This window comes from Colossoma macropomum, unplaced genomic scaffold (genome assembly GCF_904425465.1).
Source record: "Colossoma macropomum unplaced genomic scaffold, Colossoma_macropomum, whole genome shotgun sequence".
NCBI lineage: Eukaryota > Metazoa > Chordata > Actinopteri > Characiformes > Serrasalmidae > Colossoma > Colossoma macropomum.
In genome coordinates, this window is record NW_023494795.1 from 41,433,751 (window position 1) to 41,456,427 (window position 22,677).

Here is a 22,677-nt window from a genome sequence, read left to right on the forward strand (position 1 = left end):
ACGGGCTCAGGCTGTGAAGTGCAGCCTGCTGCTGAGGGCCTGAGTGTGTCTGCAGGTGAGGTGAGTGAGACAGTGCGGTGGGAGAATTTTTATTTCAGAGCCTTCGGGGAAGTTCGCTGCCAACTTGGACGGGATCTTGCTGGAGTAGTTAGTTGTCATAGCAACAGTAAAATTAGACGGCCTCAGATGCAATGTTTGTGGCAGCGGCGCCATGGAAACGCAAGCAGCTAAGCTCAACGCACACAGCGTATGCATGGTAGACTATGGCCCTGTTTTCACCTTGCATTAAGGTGCGTTTTCGTAAAGTCTCGCACTGCGACTACGGTGCCTCACACAGAAGGCCGAAAATGTCCTTAGACACGAAGGGGTAGCGTCTTCCTGCAGCCGAACACTACCGGTCCAGGCAGCCCCACAGCTGCAGTGCAGCGTCAACCAAGCAGGAAGCCCAGGCTGCGATGTCAGGTCGATCAGGTCCCCAGTCCAGCGAATCTCGTAGCCGCGATACAGCATCACTCAAGCGGCTGTTCCAGGCTGCATCATAGCTGAGATGTACCCAAACAGCCCAAGAAGCCTCTGAGACACAGCTGGAAAATCACTCTCGGCCGCTGTCTCAGTGGGTATGATGGCAAAATCCTCGGCCACAGGGAAACATCAAAACACACACACAAAACATACAAAGCTAACAAAAACAACAATGTAAAGCGGCAGGCATATTGCACCAGCGTACTTTAAGCAGAGCACACATGCACACACAAGTTAAATGGAATTGATCTGTGAGTTTTTTGTTTGTTTGTTTGTTTGTTCTTTGTTTTTACACAGGAAAAGTAAAATCGTATCTCAAATGGAGTCATTTTGGTTAAAAGTGTAAACAAGAATCTATCCAGACATGAACCACACATGATATACGAACAAAACATACACACAATGTTAATGCAAGGTGTAATGATGCTGAACGTTTGTAGAAACCAGCGTCTTTTCTAATATTAAAAAAGGATTGCTCACATGCACACATCGGTTATTTACTCTGCACATATCGTTAAATTTTATTACATCCTTTCATTTTTATATTTGATATTCTTCTCCTCTTTTAATATTCTTATCATTTATTTTTATTGTATATTCTGTTTTTCATGGCAACTGACAAAAAAGCATTTCACTGCACGTTATATGGTGTATGGCTGGGTGTGACCAACAAAGCTTGATTTGATTTGAGTTTGTCCTTCTTTGCTGCAATAACAGCCTCTTCTGGATAGGCTTTACCCTAGATGTTGAACATTGCTGTGAGGATTTGATTGAGCATTAGTGAGGTCAGGTACTGATGTTGGATAGTCAGTTCTGGATCACTCCAGCTCATCCCAAAGGTTGTGGGGACAGTAGTCTGCTCTCCATGCTTCTTCCCCCCACAAAAAGACTGCAGCTTTTATAAGAAACTTTTATTAGAAACTATTATCTTAGTTACTGGCGTTAAAAGGGGAATTCCACCAACTTCCTCCAAATCCCTACAATAATTAAATGGTTAAGATGTAAACAGAGCCATTCAGAGTGGTTTGGTGTGAAATGCTTCATTCTAGAGAAACTTACCGAGTTAGAATTGTTTGCAGTGGTGGTGATAGGAACCAGACGTCCACCTCTAAAAGCTCCCTCACAGAAAGTTACTATATGAAATGGTTATGAATTCACTGCCTGATGTCTGAGACATTGTTTAATGATATTTTTAAGAAGATTTTGGCCTTAAACTCCATTCATGGTGGAGGGATACATGCAGGACATTGTGAGGCAAAATAGTCCCCAAAGAAAGACTTTTTACCACCATCAACATTCCATATAAAACTCAGAAGACTCGTGTAGGTTCACTGGTGGTTTTGGATAGTAAATAAAATGTGTACATTTATGTTGTAGTCATGGCAACCCCTGGTTCCTATCACCACCACTGTAAAGACATCTGAGTCTCAGGTGGTCACCCTCATTCTCGTTACAGTTGCTACGGCAACACAAAGGCCATGTATCTGATCTACAAGCACATATGACAGTGGATCAGATGTGACTGAGAAGGATTAGATGAAATCACATCATTGTTACATTTACAGCAAAAAATCAGAGTTGGGCCACACCAGCCCTGCAGTGTGAGTGCAGCCTTTGTCTCCGGGTCATCAGCAGCGCTAAATCTGACGTGTGCTGCAGAAAACACTGTTTGACAGCAGCTGTCAGAGGAGCTGCAGTGAAGGATGATGGAGCCGTGATCAGACACGGGCAAAGAGGACAAACCCACAGATACCGAGCAGAGGGCAGGAGAGGAGAGCTCAGTACAGCACACATACATCGGCCTTCAGCAATCTGCCTTCTTTAGAAAATGTCCACATAACCCTTGATTTTCTATGTTTCATTTAACACAATTATGGCATGTATATGTGAATGTAAACATCTTCGAGGTCTGTCATGCTGTAAAAGTCTTGGGGAGCACCATTCAGGATGACCTGTGCTGGGACAGTCAGGTGAACCACATGGTGTCTTAAGCAAACAGAAAGCTAGAAAGCTGAATTAAGGAATTTGGGATCCTTTGGTGTCCTTTTTCAGCCTTTTGCAGCCTGTTTTGGAATATGCAACTCCTTTGTAGATGATTAATAAACTCTTAACAGATTATCAGTAACACATCTACAACATATTAGTGAAGTAGCAGTAGTGAAGCATCTGAATACATACATACATACATACATACATACATCATCTAAACCGCTTATCCTTCTGGGTCGCGGTGGGGTACTGGAGCCTATCCCAGCTGTCATTGGGCGGAAGGCAGGATACACCCTGGCATCTGAATACACTGAAGTAAATATCTTGAAGATGTATTGTTGATACATTACTTACATTAAGTAAATGTACTGTTGATATGTTATAATAATAATGTTAATGATAATGTTTATTAAGCAAAACCCAACCTTACCCAAATCCTAACCCTCACCCTGGCCCTAATATTAACCCTAACCTTAACCTCAACCCAAAACCTAACCCTAACACTAACCCTGTACCGTTTTCATACAGAGTTTGTTCAAACATTTTTTTCCCATAGAAATGAATGGCAGAATGTTCATAAATTTAATGATGGAATTTAGAGCTCATCACAAAGGCACTATTCATTTTAAAGGGGAACGCCACCAATTTTTTAAAAATTATGCAAAATTGAAAGCTTACCAAGTTAACAGAATCACTCCGTTTGGTTTGATATAACATGCTTCGTTCTAGAGAAACTTACAGAGTCAGAGTTGTTCATAGTGGTGATAGGAACCAGACTTCCACCTCTAAAAGCTCCCTCACAGAAAGCTATTACATGAAATAGTTACGAATATTCTGTGTGATGTGTGAGACAATGTTTTACAACAGATTTGTGATAAAGTTTTGGACTAAAATGTATTTTAATCAATTTATTTTAATCCATTCATGGTGGAGAGATACATGAAACGGGTTCCAAGGGTTCCAAAGAAAAAAGAAAAACTCAGAGGACACGTGTAGGTTCACTGGCGGTTTTGGATAGTAAATAAAATAGCTTTATTTGTGTTGTAGTCATGGTTCCCATCACCACCACTGTAAAGAAATCTGAACCATTTCACACCAAACCACTCTAAATCACTTTGTTTACATCCCAACAGCAGAATTACACAGAAATTTTGAAAAATTGGTGGTTCTCCTTTCAAGACAGGGCTCGAGGCTCATGTGCTGCTGCTCCAGAGCATCCCATTGTATTGGTCAGTGCTCTTTCTATGGAGATTATACAAGCTCTGAGTGGAACACCTGGAGCTACTTTGAATCTGTAATATGAACTAAAAGAGCTCAGACACTCAGTAAAGCTGGAATTGTACCTCTGCGACTGTCATGACTGCATCTGGTTTTCCCCCTAAATTAATCACTGCCATGCACTGAGCCGAATGAGAATTTGTTCCATCACTCCTCACATGTGCTGCTGACCTCTCTCCAAAACTCTCCCCTGTGGAAGTTATATTTTACTCTGCAGCTTTACTCTGCAACTGCTCACTTGCACACCAGCGTTTGTTCTGCACGACTGCAGTGACCAGTCAGACTCAAAAAGCCGTCGTTTAGCTCGGGGTTCAGGGCTGAGAACCACAAGTGGGCCACAAAGCACTTTGGTGGTCCTCAAGCTAGTACTGAGGAGGAGTCAGTGGTCCATAGTGGGCCAGTGATGGTACTTTTTCATAAAAATCAGTGAAAAACTTCACTTAATGATAAGAAAAATACAAAATGTTCTCAAATGGTAAACAATATTAATACAAGTCATGCAACAATGGTGCACATAGCAGCTTCATCTATTTTTTGCCCCTTGTCTCTAGAAAGAAAATACACTGCCCCGAGGTGTCATTTGTCCACTTGAGATTGAAAAATTGTGCGCAATTTGCCACTGTTCTGCCTGATTTCAGGAATAAAACAAGCTTATGTTTGTCTAATCTGTTATTATTTAATGGTCAGTGAGAAAGTGTTGAAAATTTCCTGAAAATGATTTTTTCTTCTTAATGCTTTCTAGCAATACATAAAGGTGGACCTTGAGGTGGAAAAGGTTGAGAACCCCTGGTTTAGCTGAAGGCAAGGAGATGTCCTCCCACAAGCCTTTGCTTCTCAATTTGAGTGTGCAGATGAACGTTCAAACACAGTACTGCACAGCAAAGCCTTCAGAATGTCTATATTAGAAAAGCCAAGCCAAAACAAAACTTAAAGGGTCCATATCAGCCATTCTTCTCTTATTTGCATGGTTTTGTGTATGATAAAACAGTCAGCATTCATTTCTTCAGTCTCTCTTTATCCCTTAGAATTAGACAGCCTATGCTGAAACACTCCCAACTTCAGCATGAATGGGCGGGGCTAAACTGCTGGAGTCTGAATAGGCGGATATATGTAAATCAGTTTTGTAGCATCACAGAAACAGTGAGCTCAACCTGGGCCGTTTTTATTGCTTAGTTTTGCGTAAGTGTGTTTTGAAACTTTAACAGTGTTTAGTTACAAAACCAAACTATTTCAAGAAAGTTAAGAATCAGTTTTCCATGTATGGGCATTTTAAACAAACGACAGACCTGTCAGCTAACAGCTCGAGACTTCCATATACAAAATGGGAAGCTGTCTTATTTTCAATGAACAGCCATTTTTTTGAAGAGAAGCAAATTTTAGATACAGAGTTCACATTTGTGTAACATATTTAAATGCAGTATCAGTGACTTATAGCAGATAGAGAAACTAGAATGGAGTGTGCGGAGTTTGGCGAAGACGGGCCAGGAGGTGTTTCTAAAGGGCATTTAGGGGGCACTTCTGTAAAAGTTCATATCAGAATTTCTTGAATATTAAAAATACTATTACAGACGAAGTTATTCGAATATTGTGGTTTTCTGTATGCAGACCTTTTTTTAGTTATACAAAGTCCGTTTTTTCTTGTTGCAAGAACAGTCATTGCAGTGAGGGATGCAAAATTGTTTAAACACTTTATTCAGCCAATGATAATTATATTCAGCTCATCAGTAAGATGTGTTATTGTAATAATAATCATTATTATTATTCATAGTAGTAGTAGTGTTGTCATTCAAACTATGGAGAAGGTGAAGGTAGAGTACATAGAAAACTATGTACTCTACCTTCACCTTCCACCCCTGTTTTAATTGCCAGCTTATTGTTCAAGAGGCAACTCAAATAAAATATCAAAACAATCGTAATAATCCGAAAGATGTGTGACTTGATCATTATCCAAAGTCATGTTTGAAAAATATATTCATAAGTGGATAAAAGCCGTAAAATCCCAACTTCTCTGCTTGGTCAGGACTGTGTGTGTATGTCTGAATGCACAGTGACTGTAACTATGACAATGTAATCAATTCTGCACTGAAATAAAGGTTCTGTGCAATTACATTTTTCATTGATCAAGGCACAAACAATGTAAGTGTTCCCTGAAAGGTACAACAGTGGTTTTAAGGTCCAATTGTGAACCTTAAATAGGTTTTTCCAGGTGAAAAGTACATATTTGTACCTTTTCATAACCGAATGTTTTAAAACAGAACAATAAAATAAAAAGCCTGGAGACCAGACATCCACCTCTAAAAGCTCCCTCACAGCAAGTCATTACATGAAATCTGTTTTTCCACAATTTTACCATCATCAACATTCTATAAAAACCAGAAGACATGAGTAGGTTCACTGTCTAGAATTGTGTTGTAGCCATGACCCCTGGTTCCTATCACCACCACTATAAAGAAATCTCTAAAATCAACCATTTCACATCAACCCACTCTGAATGACTCTCAAACACTGAATTATGGAGTGATAATGCCACATATTTACCCAAAGTAGCAAATTTGGGCTTATATACAGGGAAATTCACTCGAAAGAGGCCTCGAATATTCTGTAATAACTCTCGCTAGGACAAAGCAATCTGAACGAAACAACGTGCAGTGTGCTCCTCGGTGTATGGACAGTATATATCACTTCCAGCATCACATGTAATGCAACCGATTACACATACATCAAGGTATGTAGTGTATTTCTTGGTTCAGATTGCTTCATCCTAACAGGCTTTACAACAGAATATTCAGGGCCTCTTTCGAGTGAATCTCCCTGTAGTACTTCCAGGTTGTTGCTAAGGTGTTGCTAGGCTGTTGTTATGCTATCCCAGGTTCTTGCTAAGGTACTGCTAGGCCATTGCTATACTATCCCACACTACTCTGACATTTCTATCATAGCTATATTGTATGTTAGCCTACAGCAAAGGTGCCTAATCCTGGTTCTGGAGATCTACCACCCTGCAGAGTTTAGCTCCAATTGCAATTATATTTACCTGATCCAGGTAATGAAGGTCTTTAGGGGTGTCTGAATAATGGAGCCAGACATGTTGGATTCAAACTCTCCAGGGCTGTAGATCAGCAGGATTGGGTGCCCATAGCCTACAGTGTGTGTGCTGCATACCTAAAGCATCTCATACACAGAGATAAACAGAGTGGCCAAACTACAGCTGTTCTGAGGTCAGGTCAGAATCAGTCACTGGTGATTGTGTAGTCTCCTTGCCGTTTCCACTTTGAATCTCATAAAACCTCTCAGAAACTTCAGACGACTTTGGTGTTCTAACGCTGGTTACGAACGTGACGGGCAATGATAAGAAACCGAAGGTTTGAAGCAACAGCAGATATCAACAATTGTTAAGCATTGATTGGAGGGCTGTGGAAAAAGGCAGAGCTTGATACAGTGCCATAATAAAGTGAAAACAAATCAAATTTCATTATCTGAAAAATGCAGCTTGATACATTTTCCATAGCATTTGATTGGGTAACTAGGCCTCACCCTGAGTAGCCTACGGCATTATTATGAGAGTATGGAGATTAAATCTCTTGAATGAAGTCAAGTGTCCTCATAGCCAAGTTACAACCATGGGTAGCATTGGGCTGTGGAGCAGTGGAACTGTGTTCTCTGGAGTGATGGAGGTCCATCCAGTACCTTTGGGATGAGCTGGAGTGATCCAGAACTGACCATCTAACATCAGTACCTGACCTCACTAATGCTCAATCAAATCCTCACGGCTATGTTTCAACATCTAGTGTAAAGTCCTCCCAGAAGAGTGGAGGCTGTTACTACAGGAAAGGGGGACAAACTTAATACACTTCATTTCAGAAGAAACTCTGGATTCTATAAACAAGGCCGTAACTAGGATCAAAATTTTAATAACCTTTTTTAGTACAGCATAGATATCATTTTTATTTGTAAAAATTTGGTACATGATTTTTAGTTGGCCACAACTTCCCTAATGCTTGGTTAAGTATCCAATTACCTTAATAACAGCAGCAAATCTGTCAGGTAAGGGTCGGTTGAGAGAGTTCCAGTCCATTTTAGTCCACTGTTCCTCTAAGTTTGAGCTTCATATCTGAGCAGAATACAAGGCTGACACTCCCACACTCCAGGTTGATGAGTGCAGGGTGACTGTATTTGACTAGTTCAGCGGACATGAAGGAAATTACTGGGACACTGAAACACATAAATGATGTTATGTATTAATGTGCCGAGGTTTCTCCATTCTGTGAAAGCAGTGAGCCGCTCAAGTCTGTGATAGAGATTTTACCTGTGCTACGTAGTAACCACGGTAACACAGGGAGCCTTGTGGCTTATTGCTCTAATCTCACAAAACATAAATAAAACCTGGGAGCTCAGAGAGAACAGAGAACAGTATGATTCAGAAAGTTCAGTGGACAGTATCACAGTTATTGTATGTTATAAAATCAGTCATAACCTTTTACTCGTATGACTTTTGTTAACACCTTTTGGTTCAATGTTAAATGTGTCAGTGTGAACGCTAAACAACCTAGAACTAAGATGCAACATGTCCTTTTCTGCTTTGGTCCAGATGAAGAGAACCCAACTACAAGTATAAATGTGACACGTATCACACATATCAAAGCGGAAAGATCAGATCTGAGCAAAACAATAATGTACTGATGTAAATGTAAACATACTCATCCAGTCCATTCTCTCTGAGCCCCACTGACCAAACTCAGCATCGCGCTCACAGCACTGACATCATACACTAAGGTATTTTTTCCCCTTGTGGTGCCAAAGAACAGACCCACGCATGGGCTGAGACGGAGCAGAAAGCGTCCAGACAGAGCACGAGCCTCGCAGACGCCCAGAAACAGGCACTGCACTGAGCAAATACAGGCGAGTCTGCAAGAGAGAGCTTTATATGTGAAACGGGTACATATTTGGTAAATGACCGCCACTGAATCTGCTGACGTAAGTGCCTCTGTGTTTGGGACGTCGCTGGAAGAAAGCAAATGCAGTCTACTGGGCAAACTGTATTGAGTTCAGTTGTATTTGTATAGCACTAACTATACAGAAATCCAGGTCCAAGGCCCAAGTGAGCAAGCCAGGAGTGACACAGAGAGGAAAATCGCAAAGAGCAAGAGGAAGGAGTTACACTGATTTTTGGGCAGGAGCGAACACTGCAGGCCTACACCATGCTTACTATACTAGTCATTCTGACAGAATGTAATACACTACAGGAAGTGTAGGGGGCGATTTGGGTTTTTTGTTTCATTTTAAAAATGCTCTATAATGTTTATATGATCCACACAGTCATTCTGACAGACTCCTACTTGAAGTTTGAATGATGGCTGCAGTAAAGAGAGAGGAACCAAAGAGGTTGGATAGCTTGATTTTTCAATTAATTTAATATGTCAAGATATGAATCTGTTGTAGAGCTGTTTGTTAGTTGCAGCCCTATTATTTCAGCAATAAAACACCTGTAAGCTGAAAGCAGTGGGGAACTCCACACTCAGAGGGATAAACATGAAGGAAGGATTTTGAAAGCAGTGCTGTGGAGTAAGGTTTCACACTCAGACACATTAACAGCTGATCTCTGCATCTCTGGATGAGGCAGTTTGTCAGGAGACGTGAGAAGTATCAGTGGAGTCTGATCTGCTCAGATAGGTGCTGCTCAGCCACCACAGACCTTTTCAACGTTTGTTTTACCTATTTTGAGTTCTCATGTTGGATTGTGTGGAGCAGCATATTTGAGAAATATGAGTCAGATTTTTTAAAAAAGGCGAAAAATACATTTACAGCCCTCCCCCCTTTTTAAAAGGTTCTTTGCATCATGAAAAGGTTATTCAGATTGATGGAGAATGTGCTGTAGATGGTTCTTTTTTGAAAAGGGTTCTATACAGCACCAAAAAAACGTTCTTCTATTGTTACGATATTAAGCGTATCACAGTAGAAAAACACTTTTTGGTGCTACAGCACATTCTCCATCAGTCTGAAGAACCATTTCACTATGAAAAGAACCATTTTATCATGCAATGGATACTTTGAGTGTTCATTGTTCCATATAGAACCCTTTTATTTACTAAAGAACCCTTGAAGAACGATCTTTTTTGTGTGTAGTGATTCATAAAGATCTTATAAGAATAAACTCACTAAACTCTGTTATTACAGTGTCGCTTGTTGACTTTATGTTTTTGACATACCAAAAATACTCTAAGCTACAAACTCATCTGTCATAACGTGCTGTCATTTAATTCCAGACAGTGTTATGACACCTAATGTCAAGCAAAAACCTGTAACTTGATATGTGTTACATCAACTTGACACTGAAGTTGACGAAAGCAGCCTTTATGAATGTTTATGTAGGTTTATGTCAGCTGTAATGAAAGGCCTTTGTAATTATCATGTAGTCTGAAAACACAATCTACGGTAAAGTGTTACTGTGGATTTTAGGGGAAGTCCGTCAGGCTGCTGTTTAGTTAATCACTGCAGGCATGTTTTTATCCTCCTTCACCAGCTCCAAATATGACCTCACTGTAAGAGCGAGAGAAAAACACACTGCGCTTACATCATCTCCCTCAATGGCAATTACATAATGGCTCTGAACCAATGATGACATCACAGCGCTCTGCACATCTGAGCATCACATCATCACTCACGTACAGACATGGACATGGACACCACAGGCTTTAATTGCAGCTACAGACCCTGCAGAAATACAATATTATTAATAATAATAATAATAATAATAATAATAATAATAATCATGCATGTACGTACAAACAAAAGCACTTTATAAAGTTCATATGATCCACACAGTCATTTTGACAGACTGTAATACACTGTAGGAGGTGTAGGGGGCGATGTGGCTTCTACTGTTTCATTTAAAAAGCTCTATAATGTTCATATGATCCACGCACTCATTCTGACAGACTGTAATACGCTACAGGAAGTGTAGAGGGTAAGGGTTCTTTAATTGTTACGATATCAGGCTTGCTACAATAGAAAAACCCTTTGGGTACTATATAGAACCCTTTTCAAAAAGATTCTATAATAGAACCATATATTCTCCATCGATCTGAAGAAAGCAAAGAACCATTTTTATCATGCATCTTTGAGTGTTCATGGTTATATATAGAACATTTTTTTTACTAAAGAACCCCTGAAGAACCATCTTTTTAAAGAGTGTACAAGCTAGACACCAAGTGTTTCAAGTTTATTTGGGAACATCAAGGAAAAAATTATAAAAAAAAAAGAAAAATTATTATCTATTTAGAGTAATTTTGTGACACATCTGTCTGAGATCTGATAATTTAATAATAATAATAATAATAATAATAATAAACATTAAAGGGTTGATTTCCAAAGTTTTGACTCTTCCTAACATATAAGAAGTTCTTTGTAAACCTCAAAATAAAGCTACAGACCCACAGACAAGTGCTGAAACTTCCGAAGCATAAACAAACAAACAAAAACAGTCACTTTTAAACTAGTTGCAGTGATAAGAGTGTATAGATGCTCAATCTTTAAAGTGCTCATGTCATGAAAAACTGAATTTCTCTTTTTCTAAGGTTTAGTTCTAAAACATTACATTCACTCTCCAGTCCATTCACTCCACATAAGGAAACTAAGTTGCAACATACAGCTTGTTTTGAATTCATAGTTTTTGTGATGTCACAAAAATCAATGCATTTACATATATCCACCTACTTAGTCTACGGCAGTTTAGCCGCATCCACTTGGGCTGAAGTTATAAGGAGTGTTTCAGCCCGGACTGCTTTTGAATGAGACACAATACAGAGCAGCCAATCAGAGAGTTCATTTACATATATCAGTCTTAAAGGTACAGTATTACCTTTTTAATTCTAAGGGATGAAGAGAGGCTGGAAAATGGTAATGTAAAATGTTTTACAGCTGCTCAAAACCACAAAAAACATTGTAAGCAGACCTCAGGGAAAAAAAATAAAATACAAAAACATGTTGGATATGGGCCTTATAAAACAATCAGGGCACAAAACAGGAATTAAAAAGGAATTCCACAAATTTTTATCCATAGTTAAGTTGTTAAGATGTAAACAGAGTCATTCAGAGTGGTTTGGTGTGAAATGATCCATTCTAGAGAAACTTACAGAGTCAGAATTGTTCACAGTGGTGGTGACAGAAACCGCATGTCCACCTCTAAAAGCTTCCTGACATAAAGTTATTACATGAAATGGTTATGAATTCACTGCCTGATGTCTGAGACACTGTTTTTTGGTAGTTCTGAGAAGATTTTGGCCTGGAAACAGATTTGAGACCATGTTAAGGCCTTTTTTAGTCTTAACTCTTCTACTGAAGCTCATATTTAGATACAGACGACTCTCAAGTGGATTTGATCTGCTCATCACAGGATATCACCACCACTATAAAGAAATCTGAGCCATTTCACACCAAACCACTCTGAATCACTCTGTTTGCACACTACTGTTTGGCGAGAGCCAGAGGAACTGACACACGCACCAGTGAACATGCCCTAGATTGGCTTGTATGTGTGCTGTCTCATATATGTTTACAGGAAGCCTAATGATTTCTGAAATTAAAAATGTGTTCAGTTCATTTTCATTTAATCATCGTGCTTGTTGTATTTAAATTTTGTAAGGATCATACTAATACTCATTTCATTACTATGTTTTGGTTGGAAAAAAAAATGTTTAATTCTTGAAACATCCAACAGAAAACTATCCAGTCAGGCTTGATTTCTCAGGGGTATCTAAGCAGATAAAGCTGAGCTGCTCTCCCATTGGTTAGGACTTCAGGAGCTGGACTAAAGGCCTTACACATTAACTACTAAGATAATTAGGAATCAACAATCACGCTTTAATTTACACTGAATGAAAAAAACATAGTCTGTCTGGAGGTTTCTAGACACATAACTAACTGTGCATATGAGTCATAGTCTAAGCAGTCTCTGGTTAGTTGTTAGGAATGGAAAACAGAGGCTGCAGCTCTATGCAGAACTCTTTACTGAAAGAGTCACTGTAACACTGATACATACAAGCTCAGATATATGATAACGTCTGTTACAAGCTTCAGATAAAACTGTTTCAGAACAGCAAAAAATGTTGAATCACCACTAGCGTCGTGCTAACATACTACTAGAATCCCAAAGGGGCACTAACAGAAACTAGCATTATAGTAGAGTTGTTTTTTTTCCTCCTTACGTTTTGATGGAAGGCCCGGCCAACAGTCATGGTTCACACATATTGAGCTTGCACGCACACACACACACACACACACACAACCCCACCCACGCACACAGACACAGACACACACGTGCCAGCCAGCCAGACGCTGGCGGGAAAAACAGACTCCACTCTGCTGCTGTTGAGGTTCGGCTCACAACTGGCCCACACACATACACAAACATGTTTTCATACCTTGTCAGGTCATAGGGTTAGAGGTGGGCAATATATTTTATTGTCATTGTGATATTTTGTTGATCACAGTAATAAAACACACTTTTCTGAGCATGTCAGTGATATCGTCAGTACTTGACCGCATGTGTCTTTATAAAGAGAGCCTGTTAGTGGAGTGTGTGAAACATTTGTTGCACACAGAGTTTTGTTTTACATATAACATACGTCATGTGTCATTATATAGTATTAAGCTAACAAGATATCTGAATTAAAGCAGTTCTGCAAAGCAGAGTGGGCACAAAGCCCCCCAACACCGTCACGAAAGGCTGACATCAAATTATTGAAAATGCTGGTTGCCGTTATTGCTGCTTAATGTCATTAAGCAAGATAATCATTTTAAGGGTGCAATTACTTTTTCACACAGGTAATTCCATGTTGGCTGCTACTTTTAATTGAAAACAAAAAAAGTATTCTGTATATGATAGTGTTGATATGGATAACATATATGTGCCCAAATATCTATTTTTAAGTTTTCAGTGCAACCCATTTATATACATATATACACCGATCAGGCATAACAACTTGTTTCCAGGCTCATTGTCCATTTTATCAGCTCCACTTACTATATAGGTGCACTTTGTAGCTCTACAGTTACAGACTGTAGTCCATCTGTTTCTCTTTGTTAGCCCCCTTTTACCCTGTTCTTGTCCTGACCACTGAAGAACAGGGTAAAAGGGGGCTAACAAAGTATCAGAGAAACAGATGGACTACAGTCTGTAACTGTAGAACTACAAAGTGCACCTATATAGTAAGTGGAGCTGATAAAATGGACAATGAGCGTAAAAACAAGGAGGTGGTCATAATGTTATGCCTGATCGGTGTATATATACATTCTTGCTGTCACAAGTATCTCCATTTTTTTTTATATTTATCTACATCATTAAAGCACAGCTGCCTATTTCATGAAGAATGGACCAATAGAAATGCTCCAAAATTCCTTGGAATAAAATTTCTTTATATTAACTTACATTAAAAGTAATGAACGCTTTGCCTTCTCCTGTTACCATTTTGAAGATACTTGTTTTTCTCTGGACAATGATGACATATAAGTGCCTGTATATGACAATATTTCCCATGTGTGTTATATACAGTGGGGTCTAAAAGTCTGAAACTTGGAAATCTGTATTTTTTTCCTTTACGTTTGTAAATAAGTGCTAAAAAGTTTTAGAATTTGGAATGAAATTAAAACAAAGAGAAGTTATACGAAATAAAATGAATAAATATTACGGATTCTGCACTGTTTCTAGGTTTTGTTCAAATGTAAGCAGATTTGAGACCATGTTAAGGCCTTTTTTATTCTTATCTCTTCTACTGAAGCTCATGTTTAGATTCACACAACTCTCAGGTGGATTTGCTCTGCTCATCAGAGGCTTTTACACAAACTTGTGGAGTCCATGCAGCTCGAGTGCACTGTCATTATTGCAAAAGGAGGCCACACCACCAAATATAAAGAAATTCTGAAACTTATGTACATATTCCAATGATACTACTCTTTTTCGCTCAAATTGTTATGCCAGTAATGTTGTTTGCAATGACACATTCTGTATTAAGCTTATTTGTGTAGTATTTAAAAGGAAACTTTTCTGATTAGGTATAATAAACTAAGAGTAAAACTGTGAAAGGAGCCTATTTCTATCTATTTGCGTCCCATGTGACATATACATATGATCTAGTACATATATGTAGCTATGTATATGTAAAGTGATATGTCCCATATGTTTAACATATACATATGTGCCTATATGTAATAATAGTGTCCTAATTCGAATCTCAATCTTAATTTCAGGAACCAAAAACAAATGGTTTTGCTCTTTCAGATTAAAACAAAATTAAACTTTTATGAACAACAGTTTATTAACAGGATATTTTCATAGTCCTGTAGGTTGGTCCTGTTTTTCTGTAGTAAAAAGTCATTTTTGGACTGAACAAAAAATGTACAAAAACAAACACAACACACGCACGCGCACACACACACGCACACACGCATGCATGCTTATCTGTCTCCGTCTGGCAGGATGTCACCCAGACTGCTGGCTCTCTGTAATAATTCTGCTCCCAAAAAAATCCTCCACAACTTCCTCCCAGATCCACAACACTTCTGAAAGTGCAGTGTTGTGTATCTCATTCCAGGAAAGCTCCCTCAGGATTAAACAGCCACCATGCTTTTACTTTTCTCCAGATAAACATCACCAAGTTGGCTTCTTTTGCTAATTTTCCGTTCTACCTTAAAAGGTGCAGCAGTAACATTCTGACGCCTGAGGCTGCTGCACCATTTAAGGTGGAACGGAAAATTAAGACAACTTCAGCTTCATACCAGCACCTTCCACCCAGCTCCAGACCAGAGCAGAAGACCTTGAGATCAACACGAAACTCACCTTATAATCCTGCTCCTTTCTACCAATAAAGTCCTTCCGTCCACATGCAGTTTTCCTGCTGATCCTCAGCTCAGTTCCCACACATATACCGCTCCATTTCCTCCACCACAACAGCTGGGTTCCTCTACACTCTCTCTTTCTCGCTCACTGTGTCTCTCTCCCTCTCCCCTCTCTCTCTCTCTTTCTCTCCTGCTTGCCTTCTCTCAGCTGTCCAAGCCCTCGATGCTCCCCAGGTCCTAGTGCTCCTCATTTTCATTGAAAGAACGTCATTGTCTCCATCCACATCTTCTGAGTTCAGTGATTCCTAATCCTAATCCTGGAGTAGCCCTGACCAGAGGTGGATCTTACACTAGGTAGAGCCAGCCAAGCAGCTAGACCACCCATATGACAAAATATGAATTAGATATATACGTATATATATATGGTAAACAACCTACACCAAAACATAAAGCATACCAAAATGGATGCTGTCTGCTGGTCTGAGTTTGAGGAATTCTAATCTTTACTGAAAGATTACTGAAAGAGTCTGAGGAACCATTGATCCTACTGAGTCTGTTGGAGTTTTCACACTTGTCCTAAATACTAGAGTCCACATCCAGGACTGATTCTGTGTTTATTTGGGGGAGGGGCTCATTATTGGTGGTTTGCTTCCACACAGCATGCATGAACACCTGCAAAAAAGTTGTTCTTGTATGAGCCATGCGGGCCAGCACCAAATGACACGATAAGTCTAAGCACCTCCAATTTTAGGAGGACCAGAGGACGGTTCTCTGGACCGCTCCCAGGCTTGAAAAAAGCCCTGAGGAATCGCTGGCCCACCTGAGACTGAGGAACTCATTTTAATGAGTCTGAGAAGCCATTTTCTCCTCTGATTCTGAGGAACCACTGACTCTATTGAATCTGAGGAGCTGTTGACCCTACTGATTCTGAGGAACCATTGACCATACTGATTCGGATGAACTATTTACTCCACTGAGTCTGAGGACCATTGACCCTACTGAGCATAAGGAACCATTGACTATACTGAGTTGAAGAACCTCTACTGAGTGTGAGGACCGATTGACCCTGATGAATCTGAAGATCCGCAAACCTTACTGAGCATGAGAAACTGTTTACTCCACTAAGAACCCATTGGCCCTACCAAGTTTGAGGGACTATTGACCCTACTGAGTCTGAGAAGCCATTTACTCTACTGATTCTGAGGAACAATTGACCGTACTGAGGAGTCACTATTTACTCTACTGAGGCTGAAGACCGATTGACCCTAATAAATCTGAAGATCCATTAACATTGAACATTTACTCCACTGATTCTGAGGAACTATTGTCTACACTGAGTCAGAGCAACTATTTACTGTATTGAGTCTGAGGACCAATTGACTCTAATGAATATGAAGATCGGCTAACCTTGTTGAGCAAAAGAAACTATGTACTCCACTGAGTCTGGGGACCCATTGGCCATACTGAGTTTGAGGAAGCCTACATTTTACTCCACTAAGGAACCTCCTGGGTCTGAGGAACCATTGGCCCTACAGAGTCTGAGAAGCTGTTGACCCTACTGAGTCTGAGGAGCTGAATCTCAAGATCCATTAACTTTACTGAGCATGTTAAAATATTTACTCCACTGAGTCTGAGGACCCACTGACCCTGCAGAGTCTGAGGGACTACTGACCATACTGGGTCTAAGAAATCATTGGCCCTCCTGAGTCCGAGTCTGAGTCTCAAGAGCCATTTACTGAGTCTAAGAAGCCGCTGACTCTACTGAGTCTGAGGAGCAGTTGACCCTACTGATTCTGAAGAACACTGACCATACTGAGTCAGAGGAACTATTTACTCTACTGAGTCTGAGAATTGATTGACTCTGAAGTCAGTCTGAAGATCTGCTAACCTTACCAAGCATGAGAACCTGTCCACTCCACTGAATTTGAGGACTCATTGGTCCTACAGAGTCTGAAGGACTTTTGACCCTACTGAGTCTGAGGAGGACTAGTTGATCTTACTAGCCTGATGTGGACCCACTGACCCTCCTGAGTCTGAAGAGCCTTTGACATCAGGCAGTGAATTCATAACCATTTCATGTAATAACTTTCTGTGAGGGAGCTTTTGGAGGTGGACATCTGGTTCCTATCAACACAACTGTGCACAATTTTAACTCGGTAAGTATATCTAGAACGGAGCGTTTCACACCAAACCACTCTGAATGACTTTGTTTACATCACAACCACTTGACTATGCAGAGATTGGGGCATAATCGAGACATATTTGTCTGGTGCAGCTGAAAAAGCAGCAGAAAGCAAATACAAATATAACTGCAAAATGACAGAGTGCAGGTAAAGTGTGATGGCCAAGAGTGAAAGAAAGAGAGGACAGAGTGCGGGAAGGGAGAGTGAGGTAGCAGAATAGAAAAGAAATGAAAGAAAAGAGAAAAAATGAAAGAAAGGAAGGGGGCCCTGTTTGACAGAAAAGCCCACTCTTTTTTCAGTGGTGGATGAAAACAGGGTGTGGATCGATACTAATCCTGAATGTGGGAGCTGTTTATTTTGGTGAGTCTGAGACCCGGCAGGCGACTGGCTTTCCACGCAGCCATAAATCAGAGCAAGGAGAGGAGTTGGTCTACACACACACAGCTCCGGCCTGCTCACACACACACACACACACACACACACACACACACACACACACACACACACAGCCTGAGCTCACACACCCTCCAGGGTGGCAGTAGAGAAAAACACCTCAGCATTCCTCACAGAGCTCCTCAGAAATGCACCTCAGCACTGACTGAAAGCAGAGGAGCAGGTTACAGGGTGTACACGCCTTCAAATGCCTCTTCTTACATTTTGTTTCACTGTTTTTGACTTGTGACTCATTTAAACAAGGGGAGACATTGTGTGGAAAGTGTAAATGATAAACTTTCAATCCATATCACATTTGTTTCTGTATGTAAAATAGAAGATATGTTATTAAAGGCTATTTTATACAAAGTGTGTGAGATGTAAACAGAGTGATTCAGAGTGGTTTGGTGTGAAATGGTTCAGATTTCTTTACAGTGGTGGTGATAGGAACCAGGGGTCGCCATGACTACAACACAAATATAGACATTTTATTTACTGTCCAGAACCACCAGTGAACCTACACGAGTCTTCTGAGTTTTATATGGAATGTTGATGATGAGGAAAATAGTGGGAAATCTGAAATAATACGTTTTCTTTGGGGAGCCCATGCATCCCTCCACCATGACTGGAGCTTAAGGCCAAAATCTTCTCAAAACTATCAAAAAACAAGTGTCTTCTGAGTTTTAAATGGAATATTGATGATTGTAAAATAGTGGAAAACCTAAAATTATGACTTTTCTTTGGGGACTATTTTGCCTCACAGCACCCTGCATATTATATATCCCTCCACCATGAATGGATTTTATGCCCAAAATCTTATCAAAACTATCGTAAAACAATGTGTCAGTGAATCCATAACCATTATATATAAAACCTTTCAGTGAGGGAGCTTTTAGAGGCAGACGTCTGGTTCCTATCACTACCACTGTGAACATTTCTGACTCAGTAAGTTTCTCTAGAACGGAGCATTTCACACCAAACCACCCTGAATTACACTGAGTGCACTCAATACTCTGATCACAATCAGATTTCTGTAGTTATCTGATTATTCAAATGGTCATGTAAATAGCACACTCTGGTTTCTTAGATCAGAGTAAGGTCTAGAAATCCAGAGTCTCAGTGCAGATTTCTCAGTGCATGTAAACTCTTACTCTGATTTCTTTTGGATTTCTCTGTCTGCACATGTGCGAAAACAGATGGCGGTACCAGAAATAAGCAAGCCGCGTTGCCACGAGATGGCAGAAGAACACTTGTGGAGCGACACTGAAACCAAATACATTCTTGATTTTAATTTGTGAATTTAAAAATTCTTCATCTTCTAGATGATGTTTGTTCATGTTTTCAGGTAAAGTGGCGCGATGTTTTTTTTTAAAAAAAAAGCCGCAGCATGAAGTTTAAGTTTTGCGTTACATGTCTTCTTCTGTGAGCTAATTGGGTTGCTAAGCAGAAATCTGATTACTGCCTGACTCATGCAGACCTGGAGTTTCCCCAATATCTGATTACTCGAATGCATGTAAACGCGTTGATGGATTACTGACAAAATCTGAAGTTCTGTAGTTTTCGGATTATTAAGTGCATGTATTTGCAGGTATTTGGTTCCACTTCAATTACATATTAGATTCACTGGTGTGAGAGATTTATGTGGAGCATAAATGCCAACATTTGGTCACAAATGAAAAAAACACACTTCTACGATAACACTAATTCCTGCTAAGTGGTTCTAGTTGCTTGTTATCACTAAGCTAGTAGTGTTTAACCCTTTAAATGGCCAGGGATTGTCAGCAGGCCCAAAGTGTTATTACCTAAGCATAGCTCAACCAGTTTGCATTGAAGTCTATGTAGTTACTGAATAATAAGCCTTAATATGTAATAAGCCTGGGACTTAAGGGCTCAACTTTAACAGTTTTAGCCACTATAGATTAAACACAGACATTTGAAGTTTGTAAAATACTTTCCATATGTTTTATCTGAAACTTGTAACAGACATTATCATATATGTGATCTTGTATGTATCAGTGTTACAGTGACTCTTTCAGTAAAGAGTCCTGCATAGAGCTGCCACTGCTCTTTTCCATTCCTAACAACTAACCCGAACCTGCTTAGACTATGACACACATTCACAGTCAGTAATGTATCTGGAACCTCCAGAAGGACTAGAGTGATGTTTTTTCTCATCCACTGTAAATCATTGATTGGTCGTGATTGGTTGATTCCTAAATATGTTGGTATTTAATTTAATAAACGTGTAAGGCCTTTTGTTCAGCTCCTAAAAAATGAGAGAGCTCGCTCAGCTGCATCTACCTAGATACCACAGGGAGAACAATCCTGATTGGACAATTTTCTGTTGGGTGTTTCAAGATTTTAACCCTTTGTTTTCAACCAAAGCTTTCCAACAAAACAAGAGTATTACTACAATGCTTACAGAGGATGAACATAATAAGCACGATGATTCTATTAAATGAAAATAAACTAAAATATTACATTCTTCTCTGAACATTGCCTTGACTGCACATTATTGTCTTGATTGCCCTCAAAACTCTAAAAAGCCCTTAGTCCAGCTACAGATTAGTTCAGGGACCAAGTACTGAGTCACTGGCTGAGAATGAAGCTTCAGGATAGACAGTCCAAATGGCCGTTACCTTTATTCATTCCGACAGAGTCATGCGATGAAAGCCCCAGGTAAATTTCTGCTCTGATCTACGTAGCACCTCTTCAGAGATTTAGTATCTATCCAGTGACATCACTTTTTAAAATAAAGGTTATGACAAAAAGTCTATGAAACTGTAAACATCTGCTGATCCAGTATTGATAGGGAGTTTGAGGAGGTGAAGAAGTTTTCAAACTAGATGTTGGAACATTGCTGATAGGATTTGATTGAGCATTAGTGAGATCAGGTACTGGTGTTGGATGGTCAGTTCAGTCACTCCAACTCATCCCAAAAGTATTGGAAGGAGCTCCATCACATCAGAGAACGCAGTTCAACTGCTCCACAGCCCAACGCTGGGGGGCTTCATACCCCTCTAGCCCACACTTGGCGCTGGGCATGATGACATTAGGCTCATGAGCAGCTGCTCCAGAGCATCCCATTCTATTGGCCATTGCTTTACTATGGAGATTGTACAAGCCATATGTGTGCAAATTAATGTGTCAGAAATGGGTGCAGCTGAACAGAGAAAAAATCTTGCATATTTAAAGGAATAAAAGGAGTTTGAAGTAGTATGAAAAACTGATCATGTTTCAAAACATACCATCTGCTCGCCAGTCCATACAGTCCATATATAAAAACTATGCTGTAAAAACAGCCCATTTTAAACTCAATATTTGTGTGATGTCACAGGAGCCAACACTTTTACACATATCTGCCTATTCAGCCTGCAGCAGTTTAGCCCCACCCATACCTCCTGAAGCTATAAGGAGTGTTTCAGGACTGCTTTTTAAATGAGGCACAATACAGAACAACTAATCAGAACAGAGCTCATTTACATGTATCAGTCTTAAAGGCACCATAACAAAAAAGAGCCTGTTTAGTTCTAATGCTGCATTCACAATGCTGGTGGTAGACGGACGATGGCAAACCAGATATTTCATAGTGTTCCATGGAGCTGGCACAGAAAATTCTGCAATGAACAACATTCTGTAAACCACAGCCATAAGCAGAACATTCTGGCAAGAGTTTAATTTTCCCAACTTTTGCTGTTACAGTGGTGAAATAACCCAGATTTTTTTTTTTTGGAGTTATGACTGCCACACATCAGTGTTGAACTCCAGATAAATCCAGTATTATGTATCAAAACATCTCACTGGCTACCTGTATCGTTCAGGATAGACTTTGAAGTTCTGCTACTTGTTTTTAGATCTCCTGTCTGTAAAGCTCTCTGAGCTGCCATCGGCATGAAAGTGCTATATAAATAAAGATTATCATTATTATTATTATTATTATTATTATTATTATTATCATTAAAATTACAAGGGTACAGAGCATCCTCCACCGCTTAAGCTCCCCTCTGATAATCATCCATTTTCACCAGTAACACTGTCACCATGCCAACGTTTGCCTGGCTTCATTCAGGCGCTGGCCTCATACCGCTATGAGGCATGGAATGTTATTTTTTTTTCAAGGCAAACATGTAAATGCAGCATAAGAGATAAACAGAGATTGGGAAATAGTTGTGTAAAATGAATTATGATCATTTTTGTACATAAGTACTCATAAATGTGATAAGAGGACTTCAAAGAAATATAGGATATGAGCCCTTTACAGCTGAATTCATTCTTCGGGGGGGTGCGGGTATGGATGCTTTTGGACGTGTAGCGTAGTTGAGAAGAAATAAAAGTATTATCATTTGAAAATATGAGAACATGTACAAATCACAACTTTACTTAAGTGCATTTAAACTGAAATGGTTCTGCCCCTTACTCATATATATTTAAATCATATTAAAAA

The 22,677-nt window shown here is 39.7% G+C and overlaps 1 protein-coding gene across 2 annotated transcripts in view; it reads right to left on the reverse strand.

Moving 5' to 3' along the window:
• Positions 1-15,811, reverse strand: part of ches1 (checkpoint suppressor 1) — a 48,540-nt gene extending 32,729 nt beyond the window's left edge. Inside the window, exon 1 of one of the 2 annotated variants that reach the window (XM_036582448.1) lies at positions 15,620-15,810. The gene's annotated coding sequence lies outside the window, so the exon portion shown is untranslated. Of the gene's footprint in view, positions 1-15,619 lie in introns of both variants that reach the window. The other variant, XM_036582449.1, reaches the window with a different exon arrangement.
• Between the last annotated feature and the right edge of the window lie 6,866 nt (positions 15,812-22,677).